The sequence below is a fragment of the Psammomys obesus genome, unplaced genomic scaffold (genome assembly GCF_907164565.1).
Source record: "Psammomys obesus unplaced genomic scaffold, mPsaObe1.curated_primary_1811, whole genome shotgun sequence".
In the NCBI taxonomy this organism is placed as follows: domain Eukaryota; kingdom Metazoa; phylum Chordata; class Mammalia; order Rodentia; family Muridae; genus Psammomys; species Psammomys obesus.
In genome coordinates, this window is record NW_026596445.1 from 6,822,022 (window position 1) to 6,837,457 (window position 15,436).

Below are 15,436 nucleotides of genomic sequence, written 5' to 3' on the forward strand. Positions count from 1 at the left end.
TAAATACTAATTACAAATGCAAGCCATTTGCTAACATGTTCAGTTTGCAGATCAAAGCTATTCATGCTTAATTTATCACTTAAAATATTCTCTAAAATTTGTAGTTTGGTAATAATTTTATTTTTTACATTTTCAACATAATCTCACTATTTTTTTTTACAATGCTGGAATTTACTGGTAAATGTTTGGTAAACTCAGTAGATTTACACAAGGAAAAAGTCTTAAATGTAATTTACAGAATAGAGTTGAAAGGTTTGTTTAAAGCTCATAGTAATTGCTCATTTTTTTTGAAAAATTGACTATATTCTACACAGAAAATTAGATTCATTTCCCCAAAAATACATGCAAGTCTTATCAGAGCATCTATTTATTTCAATAGGATAACAATTCTACATATTTGAACAAAAGCTGAAATAAGTAATACAGTAAAATCACAAATTGTTAATTCTAAGTGGGCGGTCAGGATTTGAGAGAAAGTAGTTGTTTCAAGGAATAAAATAATAAACCTACCAGGCCGTCAGTCATAGAACACAAAATCTAGTAATAATAATCCTTCTTTTCTTCTCCACCCACTACATATATTTCACAATTATTAAATTTCATACTTCATTTTGAACAACATAAGAAAAGGGTAAGAGAATTTCTTACTGTTTCATAATGTAAATAAAAGCAGCACTATAAAAAATGTTTGAACTACTATTAGAAAATTTCTGACCAACTACTTTTGGAAATATCTGCCCATAATTATTTCACACAATCTTTTGTTTAACTCAAACATTCTATCTGATTTTTAGAGTTCGAGAATCAGCACATAGACAAACTTATGCATCATTATTTACATCTTAAGAAAAGACCCTGATCTTTTCTAGATCCTACAATTTGTTTGCAAATTTCATGATTTCCTTGTTTTTAATTGCTGAGTAGTATTCCATTGTGTAAAAGTACCACAATTTCTGTATCCATTCCTCAAAAGAGGGGCATCAGGGTTGATTCCAGGTTCTGGCTATTAAGAATAAAGCTTTGATGAACATGGTTGAGCAAATGTCCTTGTGTACTTGAGCATATTTTGGATATGTGCCTAAGAGTGGTATAGCTGGATCTTGAGGAAGGGCTATTCCTAGTTGTCTGAGAAAACTCCAGATTATATCCCAGAAGCAGAAAGACATACAGTATATACTCACGTATAAGTGGATATTAGACATAATATAGGATAAACATGCCAAAATCTGTGCACCTAAAGAACCTAAGACAGAAGGAGGACACGGGGTAAGGTGATCAGTCCTCACTCAGAAAGACAAACTGATGGACATTGGAAGAAGGAGAAAACAGTAAACAGGACAGGAGCCTACCACAGAGGGCCTCTGAAAGACTCTATGCAGCAGTGTAGCAAAGCAGATGCTAACACTCATAACCAAACCTTCGGCAGAGTGCAGGGAATCACATGAAAGAAAGGGGAGATAGTAAGACCTGGAGGGGACTGGAGCTCAACAAGGAGAGCAGCAGAACCAAAAGGTCTGGGCCCAGGGGTATTTTCTGAGACTGATACTCCAACTAAGGGCCATGCATGGATATGATCTAATACCCCTGCACAGATGTAGCCCTTGGCAGCTCAGTCTCCAAATGGGTTTCCTAGTAAGGGGAATAGGGACTGTCTCTGACATGAACTCAGTGGCTGGCTCTTTGATCACTTTCCTCTGAGGGGATAGCAGCCTTGTCAGGCCACAGAGGAGGACAACTCAGCCAGTCCTGATGAAAGCTGATAAGCTAGGGTCAGATGGAAGGGGAGGAAGACCTCCCCTATCAGTGGATTTGGAGAGGGGAATGGGAGGAGATAAGGTGGGATTGGGAGGGAATAAGGGAAGGGACTACAGCATGGTTCCAAAGTGAATAAACTGTAATTAATATAAAAATAAAATGTAATTAAAAAAGAAAGAAAAAAGAAAAAGTCCCTGAAACTGATCTTGCTCACTGTCACAAAACTCCAAACCCTAGAACTGGCTTAATGTTTTTTTGCAATGTTCATAACTGGAAGGGTTCCTCATAGACTTCAGATATTCACCAAGCATTTCTAAGAGGGCTGGAAACATATCAAATTCAAATATAATAAACATTCTCCAGAATAGCTTCAACCTAATACCATTTCCTTCTGGGAATACTTGCTTAATCTATTATTGAGTAGAGATGTAGACAAAATGGGAGATGTGAGTTCATGCTAATCTACACTTAAAAATAGGAGCTCAACAGGGAGAGCAACAGAACCAAAAAATCTGGACACAGGGGAGTTTTCTGAGACCGATACTCCAACCAAGGACCATTCATGGAGATAACCTAGAACACCTGCACAGATGTAGCCCATGACACTTCAGTGTCCAAGTGGAGACCCTAGTAACAGGAACAGGACAGGCCAATTAGTTTATGTCAGAGACATAAACTTTGATCACCTCTCCCTTTGGAAGGGGGTGTGGCTTTACCAGGCAGCAGAAGAAGACAATGCAGCTAGTCCTGATGAGACCTGATAGGCTAAGATCAGATGGAAGAAGATGAAGACCTCCCTTATTAGTGGACTGTGGGAGGGGCATGGGAGAAGTAGGGGGAAGAACAGGTAGGATTGGGAGGGGAAGAGAGAGGGAGCTACAGGTGGGATACAAAGTAAATAAACTGTAATTAATAAAAATATATAAAATATATAAAAATATATTTTGTTTAACAGGGTCTGCCAAACCACTTTTCTTACAGATTCAGTTAGTATTCAGTAGCACAAAAGGGATCTTTCTCTTAGCTACTGTAAATCAATGCAAATTATACATCAAAAGAAAGTAGAGATACTTTAATGGATCAACCATGGTTGCAGAAGAAGGAGTGACAAAGCTCATCCAACCACTTCTCAGCCTAGCAGCTGTAGCTTCAACACACCAGGGCTCTGAGGGACCTTTGACAACTTCTGCTCACAGGTGCTCCTCTTCCTCTAGCACTAGCTCAGGATTCTGCAGCAGAAATTTTACATCACTTCAGTATCGAGGTAAAAGCTCCAGTGCCCTTATTTCAAAGGGAAATCTGATCATCTTAAAGTAATTGAAAACTAATCAGAAGGCAGTCTGCCATTGAGTAGGAGCACAAGCCTAGCAATCAAAAACTAGAATTAAGAAGTCACTGTACTATTTGCATATAAATACAGCCAATTTGGAGGCATTCTTCCTCCTACCTTTTGACAAGTGGATATATGATTTCAAAAACACCTTATAAATTATAATAAGGTACTGTATGATACTTAGGTAGAAATTGAAATAAGTATTCAATATATCAATAGATATTTATTGAATATTAAAACCCCAAAATATACTAAATTATTGAAATGGACTGACTAGCAAAATAAAGATGTGGTTACCAGATTCTAGGTGTCTATGCAACAATTACTGAACTTTTTCAAAGGATTTTTACAAACTTTCTCTTTCGTTTGTTTGCCTCTTCATAAGAACCCCCCAAAGTGCTAATATTAGGTCTCTTTTATGGAGTAGAGACTTGTGGTTATCAAGTATCCTGTCTGTGGTCCTAGGGACAGTTAATGGTATAGTAAAGGATTGAACACATGAGTACAAACTACACATTCATGACAATTGCAAATGTAAAAAGTATTTATAATAATAAAACCCCTCTCAGATGTAGCCCATAGACTCAGTCTCCAAAAACCCCTCTCAGATGTAGTCCACAGACTCAGTCTCCAAGTGGGTTCCTTAGTAAAGGAGCAGGGGCTGTCTCAGGCAATAACTCAGTGGCAGGCTCTCAGATCACCTCCTCCTGAGAAGTGCAGCTTTGCCAGGCCACAGAGGAAGACAATGCAGCCAGTCCTGATGAGACCTGATAGGTTAGGGTCACATAGAAAGGGAAGAGGTCCTCCCCTATTAGTGGACTATAGGAGGGGCACAGAAGGAGAAGATGGAGGAAGGGTGGGACTGGGAGAAAATGGAGGTGGCCACAGCCCAGATACAAAGTGAATACATTGTAATAAATAATAATTAAAAATAAAAAAATTATTAATCAATTAATTAATTTAAAATGTCCTTTGAATATTAGATTCCCGCATTTTTTAATTTATTTAAAAGCCTATAATAAAATTGTCTCCTAAAAATTGGTAAAACAAGACAGCTGGAGAGATAGATCAGAGATTAAGAACACCATTAGCCCTTCCAGAGGTCCTGAGTTCAATTCCAAGCAACCACATGGTGCCTCAAACTATCTCTAATGTTATCTGAAGTCCTCTACAAACTTTCAGGTGTACATGAAGACAGAGCAATCATATAAATAAATAAATATTTTCTAAAATTTGTAAAGCAAATATATGGACTTACAGAAAAGTTTCAGTAGAAACGTGTATTTATTTTTATACAAATTCTCTATTCTCCAATTTTATTTGACCTTCATTATCCTCTCCAAAAAGCAAAAAACAACAAATCTATGATGGCTCATGAATAGATAATACTGCAGTTTATTGGGATGAGTTTAAGTGAGCAAGTTGCCAACAAGATATGTGTTGTCATGCATTTTAAATCTATGAATGATACTGTGTGTGGCTTTAAAAGTTCATCTTGGGGGGAAATCTAAGATGGCAGCGCTCGGGTAACACACTTTCTGACCAGCAGCACAGGAGGATCAGCACAGTGACCAGCAGTCAGAACTCTTGGCTCTAAAACACAAGCAATTTTGTTTCCCAGGTGAGAGGATACCCCACAGTGGGAGATTCAATCAGCTTCAACTCACCCAGCTAAACCTCAGAAGAGGTCCCTGTTCCACCACGTACTTGGTCACCATCCCAGAGCCACATGCCAGCATGCTCTGATCCCTGTCCCAGACTAAACTGTGAGTTCCACAACATCAGAGACTGAGATTTCCAGTCAAGAGATAACTCCACTGTGCAGGAAATGATTGGGACCGACTTTAGGTCACCCATACAATCCCTGGAAAAGACCTGGAGTTCTGAGGGTGCCCAGCAGCCAGCTCAGAGCCTGGGACCCAGGTGCCAGCACAGAGTCCTGCCTGCACGCCTGACTTGCTGCCTTAGATAGAACTGTGGGCCTCAGGACACCAGAGACTGAGTTCCTCTGTCCGGTGAAAACCCACAGGGAGGGGAACAGCAGGTCTGATCTCAGAGCACTTAGCCGATACCACCACCCAGAAAACAATTCTGGAAAAATTACCCAGTTTCAGCAGACACCCAGAGCCCAATTGCAAGCAATGCAGAGCCATGTGCATCTGTGCCTGCAGGCTCTACTTGCCATCCCAGACAGAACTGTGGTCCCCAAATCATAGTCTCAGTGTCCATGTCAGGAGGAAATTCCACAGTCGGGGGGTCATCAGGTCCAACAGTCAGGACACCCAGCTCCAGAAGACTTTCTGGATTCACGCAGGCTCTAGGCTCTAGTGTTCTACTGCAGACATGAGCGCTGTGCTCACCTGTCATTATTGAGTACAGCTAGGGGCACACAGCTGCATATCAGACCTACAAAAGCCAGAACACCATTAGAGCAGCCCTCAGATACTGCTCCAAGGTTTGACCAGTTATCCCTAACTAAACTGACAAAACTGTGGGACTCCCTGGTTCTTTAAGAGTGTTGCATCCAACAATTTACACATTAAGAACAATAGCTGCAGCTCACTAAAATCAGAGCAAGAAATCCAGCAGCAGGGCAGCCATCACCAGGACCTCACCTGATGAGAGGAGAGCCTTCCTGAACATGAACACGACAGTTACCACATAGTTCCATATGCCTGAAGGGAACTGTGACAGTTCCTGAGAAGTACCACCATTCAGTTGACCATACCCAAAAAGCTGAGGAGATCTCCTTCAGAATCACGCCAAGTGGATTCTCCCCACCCCAGGACCCAGCAGGCACCAGGAATTAAGAGACAACACCTGAGACAACGAGATGGGTAGAGGACAGCGAAAAAGCACAACCAACAAAAGGCAAAGAAATATGGCATCCCCAGAACCCAGTTATCCAGGGGCAATTAGCCCTGCACACCATAACATAAGTGAAATTTAAGAAGATGATCTTACATCTATGCTTATGAAGAGGTTAATGGAGAAAGAAAATGAAATGCGTAAAGATTTAGGGGAAGATAGAGTAAAACAGATTATGGCGATCTATAAAGAAATACAGGAAGATGCCGCCAAACAGTTTGTGTCTTTCAGAGAGGAAATAATTAAATCACTGAAGGAAATAAAAGAAAGAGAGGAATGTTCAAACAAACAGCTGAAGGAATTGAAGGAAAATACAGTCAAACAGGTGAAGGAAATCAACAAAACAGTTCAAGATCTGAAGATAGAATTGGAAAAATTAAAGAAAACACAAACGGAGAAATCATGGAGAGGGAGAACCTAGGAAAGAAAACAGGAACTACAGAGGTAAGCATCACCAACAGAATACAAGAGATGAAAGAAAGAATCTCAGGTGTGGAAGATGCAATGGAAGAAATTGATGTATCTGTCAAAGAAAATAATGAATCTAAAACGTTCCTGACACAAACCATCTAAGAAATCCAAGACAACATAAAAAAAACATAACCTAAGAATAATAATAATAGAGGAAAAAGAAGATTCCCTCCTCCAAGGTCTTGAAAATATTTTCAACAAAATCATAGAAGAAAATTTCCCCAACTTAAAAGACAGACTTATAAGAATACAAGAGGCCTACAGAACACCCAACAAATTAGACCAGAAAAGAAAATCCTCCAGCCACATAATAATCAAAACAGTAAGTATACAGAACAAAGAAAAAAATACTAAAAGCTGCAAGGGAAAAAGGCCAAGTAACATATAATGGCAAGCCCATTAAATCACACCTGACTTCTCAACAGAAACTATGAAAGCCAGAAGGGTCTGGATGGATATCATTCATACCCTAACAGAACACAGATGTCAGCCTAAGCTACTATACCCAGCAAAACTCTAAGTCCTCATAGATGGAGAAAACAAAATATTCAATAAGAAAAAAAAAATTTCAACAATACCTACACACAAATCCAGCATTACAGAAGATATTAGAAGGAAAAAATACAACCCAAGAAAACTAACTACTTTCAAGGAAACACAGGAAATAAATAACCTCACTACAGCAAAACAAAAAGTAGCCAAACACACAAACACACTACCACAGCCAACATCAATATCAAAGGATCTAACAGCCACTGGTCATTATTTTCCATCAACATCAATGGACTCCATTCTCCAATAAAAAGACACAGACTAACAAAATGGATGCATAAACAAGACCCAACTATTTGTTGCATACAAGAAACACACCAAAATCACAAAGATAGATATTACCTAAGAGTAAAGGGCTGGGAGAATGTTTTCCAAGCAAATGGACCCAAGAAGCAAGCGGGAGTAGCCATTCTAATATTTAACAAAATAGATTTTCAACCAAAATTAATCAAAAGAGATAGAGAAGGACACTTCATACTCATCAAGGGAAAAGTCCACCAGGAAGATATCATAATCCTGAGCATTTATGCCCCAAATGCAAGGGCACCCACATTTGTAAAAGAAACATTAATAAAACTTAAACCACACATAGACCCCCACACATTAATAGTGGGAGACTTCAACACCCCACTCTTAACAAAGGACAGGTCAACAAAACAGAAATTAAACAAAGAAACAATAACTCTGACAGAGGTCATGAATCAAATGGACCTCACGGACATCTACAGAACCTTTCACCCAAACAAAAAAGAGTTTACCTTCTTCTCAGCACCTCATAGAACTTTCTACAAAATAGACCATACAGTTTGTCACAAAGCAAGCCTCAACAGATACAAGAAGATTGAAATAATCCCCTGTATCCTATGTGATCACCATGGACTAAAGCTGGACCTCAATGACAGAAATAACAAAAGGCCTACACACACAAGAAACTGAACAGCTTGCTACTTAATGACAGCTGTGTCAGAGAAAAAAAATAAAGAAAGAAATTAAAGTTTTCCTAGAATTCAATGAAAATGAAGGCACAACATACCCAAACTCATGGGACACGATAAAAGCAATGCTAAGAAGAAAGTTCATAGCACTAAGTGCCTTCAAGAAGAAATTTGAAACATCTCATTAAAGCAACTTAATAGCTGACCTGAAATCCCTAGGGGAAAAAAAAAAAGCAAACACACAAAAGAGGAGTAAATAGCTGGAAATAATCAAACTCAGGGCTGAAATCAATCAATTAGAAACAAATGAAACAATTCAAAGAATCAATGAATCCAAGAGCTGGTTCTTTGAGAAAATAAACAAGATAGACAAACCCTTAGCCAAACTAACTAAAAGGCAGTGAGACACTATCCAAGTCAACAAAATCAGAAATGAAAAGGGGGACACAAACACAGACACTAAAAAATCCAAACAATAAATAGGTCTTTTTTCAAAAAGTTATATGCCACAAAATTTGAAAATCTAAATGAAATGGACAATTTTCTTGAGTGATTCCACATGCCAAAGCTGAATCCAGACTAGGTATATCAATTAAATAGTCCTATATCCCCTAAGGAAATAGAAGCTGTCATCAAAAGTCTCCCATGATGCAAAAAAAAAAAAAAAAAAGGACCAGATGGTTTCAGCACAAAATTCTACCAGACGTTCAAAGAAGAGCTAACACCAATACTCTTCAAATTATTACACAAAATAGAAACAGAAGGAACACTTCCAAAGTCATTCTATGAAGCCACATTCACCTTGGCACGTAAACGTCACAAACACCCAACAAAAAAAAGAGAATTTCAGGCCAATCTCCCTATGAAAATCAATGCAAAAATACTCAATGAAATACCTGCAAACCAAATCCAAGAACACATCAAAGATATCATCGACTACAAGCAAGTAGGCTTCATTCCAGGAATGCAGGGGTGGTTCAATGTACAGAAATCCATCAGTGTGATCCAACACATAAAAAAACTGAAGGAGAAAAAACACAAGATCATCTCCTTAGCTGCTGCAAAAACGTTTGACAAAATCCAACATCCATTCATGTTTAAAGCCTTGGAGAGATCAGGGATACAAGGCACATACCTGAACATAGTAAAGGCAATATACAGCAAGCCTATAGCTAATATCAAACTCAATGGAGAGAAACTTAAATCAATCCCACTGAAATCAGGGACAAGGCAAAGCTGCCCACTCTCTCCATATCTCTTCTTGAAGACCTTGTTCTTGAAGACCTTGCTACTGCAATAAGACAATTAAAGGGGATCAAGGGGATACAAATAGGAAAGGAAGAAGTCAATGTATCACAATTGGCAGATGATATGATAATATATCTGAATGACTTCAAAAATTCTACCAGGGAACTCCTACAGCTGATTAACACCTTCAGCAAAGTGGCTGGATAAAATTTTAACTCAAAAAAAAAAAAAACCTGCTGTATACAAAAGACAAAAGGATTGAGAAAGAAATTAGGGAAACAGCACCCTTCACAATAGCCACAATAGACATTAAGTACCCAGGTGTGAACCTAACCAAGCAAGTCAAAGACTTGTATGAAAAAGAAAATTTCCAATCTCTAAAGAAAGAATTAGAAGATATCAGAAGATGGAAAGATCTCCCATGCTCATGGCTTGGCACAATTAATACAGAACAAATGGCCATCTTACCAAAAGCAATCTACAAATTCAATGAAATTCCCATCAAATTACCAACACAATTATTTACAGACCTTGAAAGAAAAATTCTCAACTTCATATGGAACAAGAAGAAACCAGAATTGCTAAAACAATCCTCCAAAATAAAAGATCTTCTGAGATAAAAGATCTTCTGGAGGTATCTCAATCCCTGAACTCAAGCTATATTATATTGCAACAATACTAAAAACTGCATGGTACTGGCATAGAAACAGAATGGTGAATCAATGGAATTGAATGGAAGACCTAGAAATAAATCCACACATTTATGGACACCTGATTTTTGACAAAGATGCCAAAACCATTCATTGGAAAAAAGACAGCGTCTTCAACAAATGGTGCTGGTCTAACTGGATATCTACATGTAGAAAAATGCAAATTGATCCATACTTATCACCCTGCTCAAAACTAAAGTCCAAGTGGATCAAAGACCTCAACATAAAACCACACACACTAAACCGCTTATAAGAAAAAGTGGGGAAGAGCTTTGAACTCATTGGCACAGGAGACAACTTCTTGAACAGAACAGCAACAGCACAGGCTCTAAGATCAACAATTAATAAATGGGACCTCATGAAACTGAAAAGCTTCTGTAAAGCAAAGGATACTGTCCTCAAAACAAAAGTACTGCCTACAGATTGGGAAAGGATCTTCACCAACCTTATATCTGACAGAGGACTAATATCCAGTATAAATAAATAACTCAAGAAGTTAAACAGCAAAAAATCAAGTTATCCAATTAAAAAAATAGTGTACAGAGCTAAACAGAGAATTCTCAGTAGAGGAATATTGAATGGCAGAGAAACACTTAAAGAAATGTTAAGTATCATTAGTCATCAGGGAAATCTAAATCAAAACCACCCTAAGATTTCACCTTACACCCATCAGAATGGCTAATATCAAAACCTCAAGTGACAACACATGCTGGAGAGGTTGTGGAGAAAGGAGAACCCTCCTCCACTGCTGGTGGGAATGTAAACTTTTACAACCACTTTGGAAATCAATCTGGCGCTTCCTCAGACAACTAGGAATACTGCTTCCTCAAGATCCAGCTATACCACTCTTTGGCATATATCCAAAAGAGGCTCAAGTACACAATAAGCACATTTGCTCAACCATGTTTGTAGCAGCTTTATTTGTAATTGCCAGAAGCTGGAAACAACCTAGATGCCCCTCAAAGGAGGAATGGATACAGAAATTGTGGTACATCTGCACAATGCAATATTACACTGCAATAAAAAACAAGGATATCATGAAATTTGCAGGTAAATGGTTGGAACTGGAGAAGATCATCCTGAGTGAGCTATTCCAGAATCAGAAAGACACAAATAGTATATACTCACTCATATAGACATATAATATAGGATAAACCTACTAAAATCTGTACCCCTATAGAAACTAATCAAGAGGGAGGACTCTTGCTAAAATGCTCAATCCCTATCCAGAAAGGCAAAGAGGATGGACATCAGAAGGAGAAAACAGGGAACAAGTCAGGAGCCTATCACAGAGGGCCTCTGAAAGCCTCTTCCCTGCAGACTATCAAAGCAGATGTTGATACTTATGGCCAACCTTTGGGAAGAGTGCAGGGATCTTATGAAAGAAGTGGGAAATAAGAGGATCTGGAGAGGACAGGAACTCCACAAGGATAGCAACAGAACAAATTCTGAGCACAGGGCTCTTTCCTGAAACTGATTCTCCAACCAAGGACCATTCATGGATTTAACCTAGTACTCCTGCACAGGTGTTGCCCAAAGCAGTTTAGGGTCCAAGTGGGCTCCATAGTAACGGGAACAGGGACTATCTCTGACATGAACTGATTGGTCTGCTCTTTAATCACCTTTCTCTGACTGCAGAGCATCCTTACCAAGCTACAGAGGAAGACAATGCAGCCACTTCTGATGAGACCTAATAGAGTAGGATCAGAAGGAAGGAAAAGAATACCTCCCCTATCAGTGGACTTGGGGAGAGGCATGTATGCAAAATGGAGGAGGAAAGGAGGGACTGGGAGAGGAGGAGGGAGAGAACTACAGGGGGGGATACAAAGTGAATAAAGTGTAATTAATAAATAATTTTTCAAAAAAAGAAGAGAAACGTAAGGGGGCATCTTTTTCAAGTTGGAGGCCTATGACAGGATAGGTCCTGGGAGGACATGGATGCGACTCTCGCTGAGACTCTTAATGGCGAGGACATGAAGACTGAAGTGACCATCTCCTAGCCATTTAGAAATAGTGGAATGAGGGGAACAACAACCCACAGACAAAATAACCCTGCCTACAAGTGCAGGGATTAAAAAGGAAACAGACTGATTGAAAGTCTAACCAATAATTCGTCCAACCTGGGACCCACCCCATGGTACAGAGCCAGCCACTGACACTATCAATGATGTTCTGCTATACTTTCAGACAGGAACCTAACTTGATTGTCCTATGGGAGGCTCCAGACAGCAGCAGTTTGGCATTGATGCTGGGACTTGCAACCAAGCGTGGGGCCGAGCTCCAGGGTTCCAGTGGATGTATTGAGGGAAAAGATGGAAGTACCTGGAGGGAACAAGACTACCACAAGAAGACCAAAAGAGACAATTAACCCAGACCCATGGAGTCTTTCAGAGACTGAGACATCACCTAAGGAGCATGCATGGTCTGGAACTAGGTCCCCTAATATATGTGGTTGATTGGCTGCTTGGTCTTCATGTGGGTTGCCTGACAATTGGAGATGGGGTTATTTTTAATATAAACTCTATTGTCCACTTTTGGATAACTTCCTCCTGGCAGGGCTTGCCTGGTCTCAGGGGATGAGGATATGTTCAAGCCTAGTGTGATCTCATTTGTTGGGGAGGGTTGATACAGGGGAAAGGGTGTTCTGCTTTAGTGGGTAAAAAGGGAGAAAGGAAGGGGAAAGAAAGGGAGTGAGGGGACTAGGTGAAGAGGAGGGAGAGGCATCCTTGGGATGTGAAGTAAATACAGTAAAATAAAAAATAATAATTAAAAAATTTTATCTTGATACTAGATATGATGAAGTAAATGGAACTGACACAGTGGTTTTATGTCTTTCTTAGCCAGCTTCTGTACTTGATCAGGATTGAGAAGATGAAAATTTGCCAAACCATACTTTGTAGCAACAGGTGATTCTAAACACGGAACATCTTCTACTTTAAGAAAGAAAGAAATTTGCAGTGAGAAAACCTGGCAAACATTGAGCCAGGAGATCAAGGTCAACTTCAGGGATGGTAAGACAATGTGATGAAAAATGCATTTTTATCTCTAAGTACTCCCTCTATTAAAGCACAAAATCCCAAAAGATATGAGAAAAATTGGTTGTGATAGTACATGCCATTAATCCCAGCACTTGAAAGACAAAGACAGACAGATTTCTTTTTTTATTTAATTTTATTTTTTTATTATTATTTACATAAAAATATGGAATGCTTCACAAATTTGTGTGCCATCCTTGCACAGGGGCCATGCTAATCTCTGTATCGTTCCAATTTTAGTATATGTGCTGCCAAAGGGAGCACGATGGAGTTCTATGAGTTCAAGGCCAACCAGGTCTACAAAACAAGTTACAGGACAGCCAGGGCAATCATACAGGAAATCCTGACCTTCCCCCACAAAAAAGAGAAAAGAGCATCAGAGAAACCCTGATGTGGAAGAAGCAGGAGTTACCAGAACTGTTCAAAATTATCAAAGTTAATAAAAATTGAGTTTCCACTTTACACTAATCAGAATGGCTAAGATCAAAAACTCAGGAGACAATGCATGCTGGAGAGGATGGGGAGAAAGGGAAATCCTCTCTATCACTGGTGGGAATGTAACCTTGTACTACCACTTTGGAAATCAATCTGGCACTTCTTCAGAAAATTAGGCATAGTGCTACCTCAAGAGCCAGCTATACCACTCCTACGCATATATCTAAAATATGCACAAGTATGCAACAAAGACATTTGCTCAACCATGTTCTTAGCAGATTTATTCATAATAGCCAGAATCTGAAAACCACCCAGATGTCCCTCAACTGAGGACTGGATACGGAAATTGTGGTATATTTACACAATGGGATACTACTCAGTTTTAAAAAAACAAGGAAATCATGAAATTTGTAGGCAAGTGGTGGGAACTAGAGAAGATTATCCTGACTGAGGTATCCCAAAAGCAGAAAGACACACAGAGTATATATTCACTTTTAAGTGGATATTAGACATATTATATAGGACAATCATACTAAAATCTGTACAACTAAAGAACCTAATCAAGAAGTAGAATCCTGGGTAAGATGATCAATCCTCATTTAGAAAGGCAAAGGGGATGGACATCAGAAGATGGAGAAAACAGGGAACAGCACAGGAGCCTACCACAGAGGGACTCTGAAAGATACTACCCAGCAGGGTATCGAAGCAGATGCTGAGACTCATAGCCAAACTTTGGGCAGAGTGCAGGGAATCTTATGAAAGAAGGGGGAAGAAGAAAAACTTGAAGGGGACAGGAGGAGCTCCACAATGAGACCAACAAAACCAAAAAATCTGGTCCCAGGGGTCTTTGCAGAGACAGGTACTCCAACCATGGACCATGAATGAAGAGGACCTATAATGCCTGCACAGTTGTAGCCCATGGCAGCTCAGTCTCCAAGTGGGTACCCTAGTAAGGTAAGTTGGATCTGTCTCAGACATGAACCCATTGGCTGACACAACATAATTTTTTAGAGACCTTTCAAGAACATTTTCCAAATTCATATGGGAAAAATAAAACCCAAATAGCTAAAAGAATCCTGTACAATACAAGATCATCTGGAGTTATCTCCATCCCTGATCTCAAACTGTACTACAGAGCAACAGAAATAAAAATGGCATGGTACTGCCATACAAACAATTGGTGGATCAATGGAATAGAATCAAGACCCAGAAATAAATGCCCACACCTACAGAAACTTGATTTTTTACAAAGAAGCCAAAACCATGCAATGGAAACAAGATAGCGTCTTCAACAAATGGTGATGTGCTAACTGGATGTCTACATATAGAACAATGCACATAGATTCATATTTATCATCCTGCACAAAATTAAAGTCCAAGTGGATCAAAGACCTCAACATAAAACCAGACACATTAAATCGGTTAGAAGAAAAAGTGGGGAAGACCCTAGAACTCATTGGTACAGGAGACAACTCCCTGAACAGAACACCAACAGCATAGGCTCTAAGATCAACAATTAATAAAAGGGAACTCATGAAACTGAAAAACTTCTGAAAAGCCAAGCTCACTGTCATCAAAACAAACGATAGCCTATAGCCTGGGAAGAGGTGTTCACCAGCCCTACATCTGACAGAGGCACAATGTGCAGAATACATAAAATTAATGAATTTTTAAAGCAACATTAGAATTCAGATCTATTTGCTGACTCTCATTACAGTAATATGTTGTTTAATTAAACATATATAAGTAAAAAAAATTGTCAAGGAAATAAAAATATTTAAATGAAAAGCAAATAATTAGAATAATCTTGTTTATATATTTATAATATGTTGTCATATTTTATAATAAGTTTCAAAGGCCATTATTTATTTACATTTATTCTCTTTGTATCCTTCTGTAGCAGACTCTCTCATCTTCTCCTAGTCCCAGCTCACCTCCTTCTTGTCCTTCTGTGCCCCTTCCCTAGTCCACTGATAGGAGAGGACCTCCTCCCCTTCTAACCCTAGTCTATCAGTTTTCATCAGGGCTGGCTGCATCATCTGCTTCTGTGGCCTGGCAAGGCTGCATTCCCCAGGGGATTATAATCAAAGAGCC

General features: G+C 39.2%; 1 protein-coding gene and 1 non-coding gene across 2 annotated transcripts in view; both read right to left on the minus strand.

Annotated features, from left to right (window-relative positions):
* Positions 1-15,436, minus strand: part of Dach2 (dachshund family transcription factor 2) — a 743,535-nt gene that overhangs the window by 521,523 nt on the left and 206,576 nt on the right. The window lies entirely within an intron of this gene.
* LOC129669876 (U6 spliceosomal RNA) lies at positions 13,068-13,171 on the minus strand. Its single transcript, XR_008719099.1, has one exon. It is a non-coding gene; the product is annotated as a U6 spliceosomal RNA (small nuclear RNA).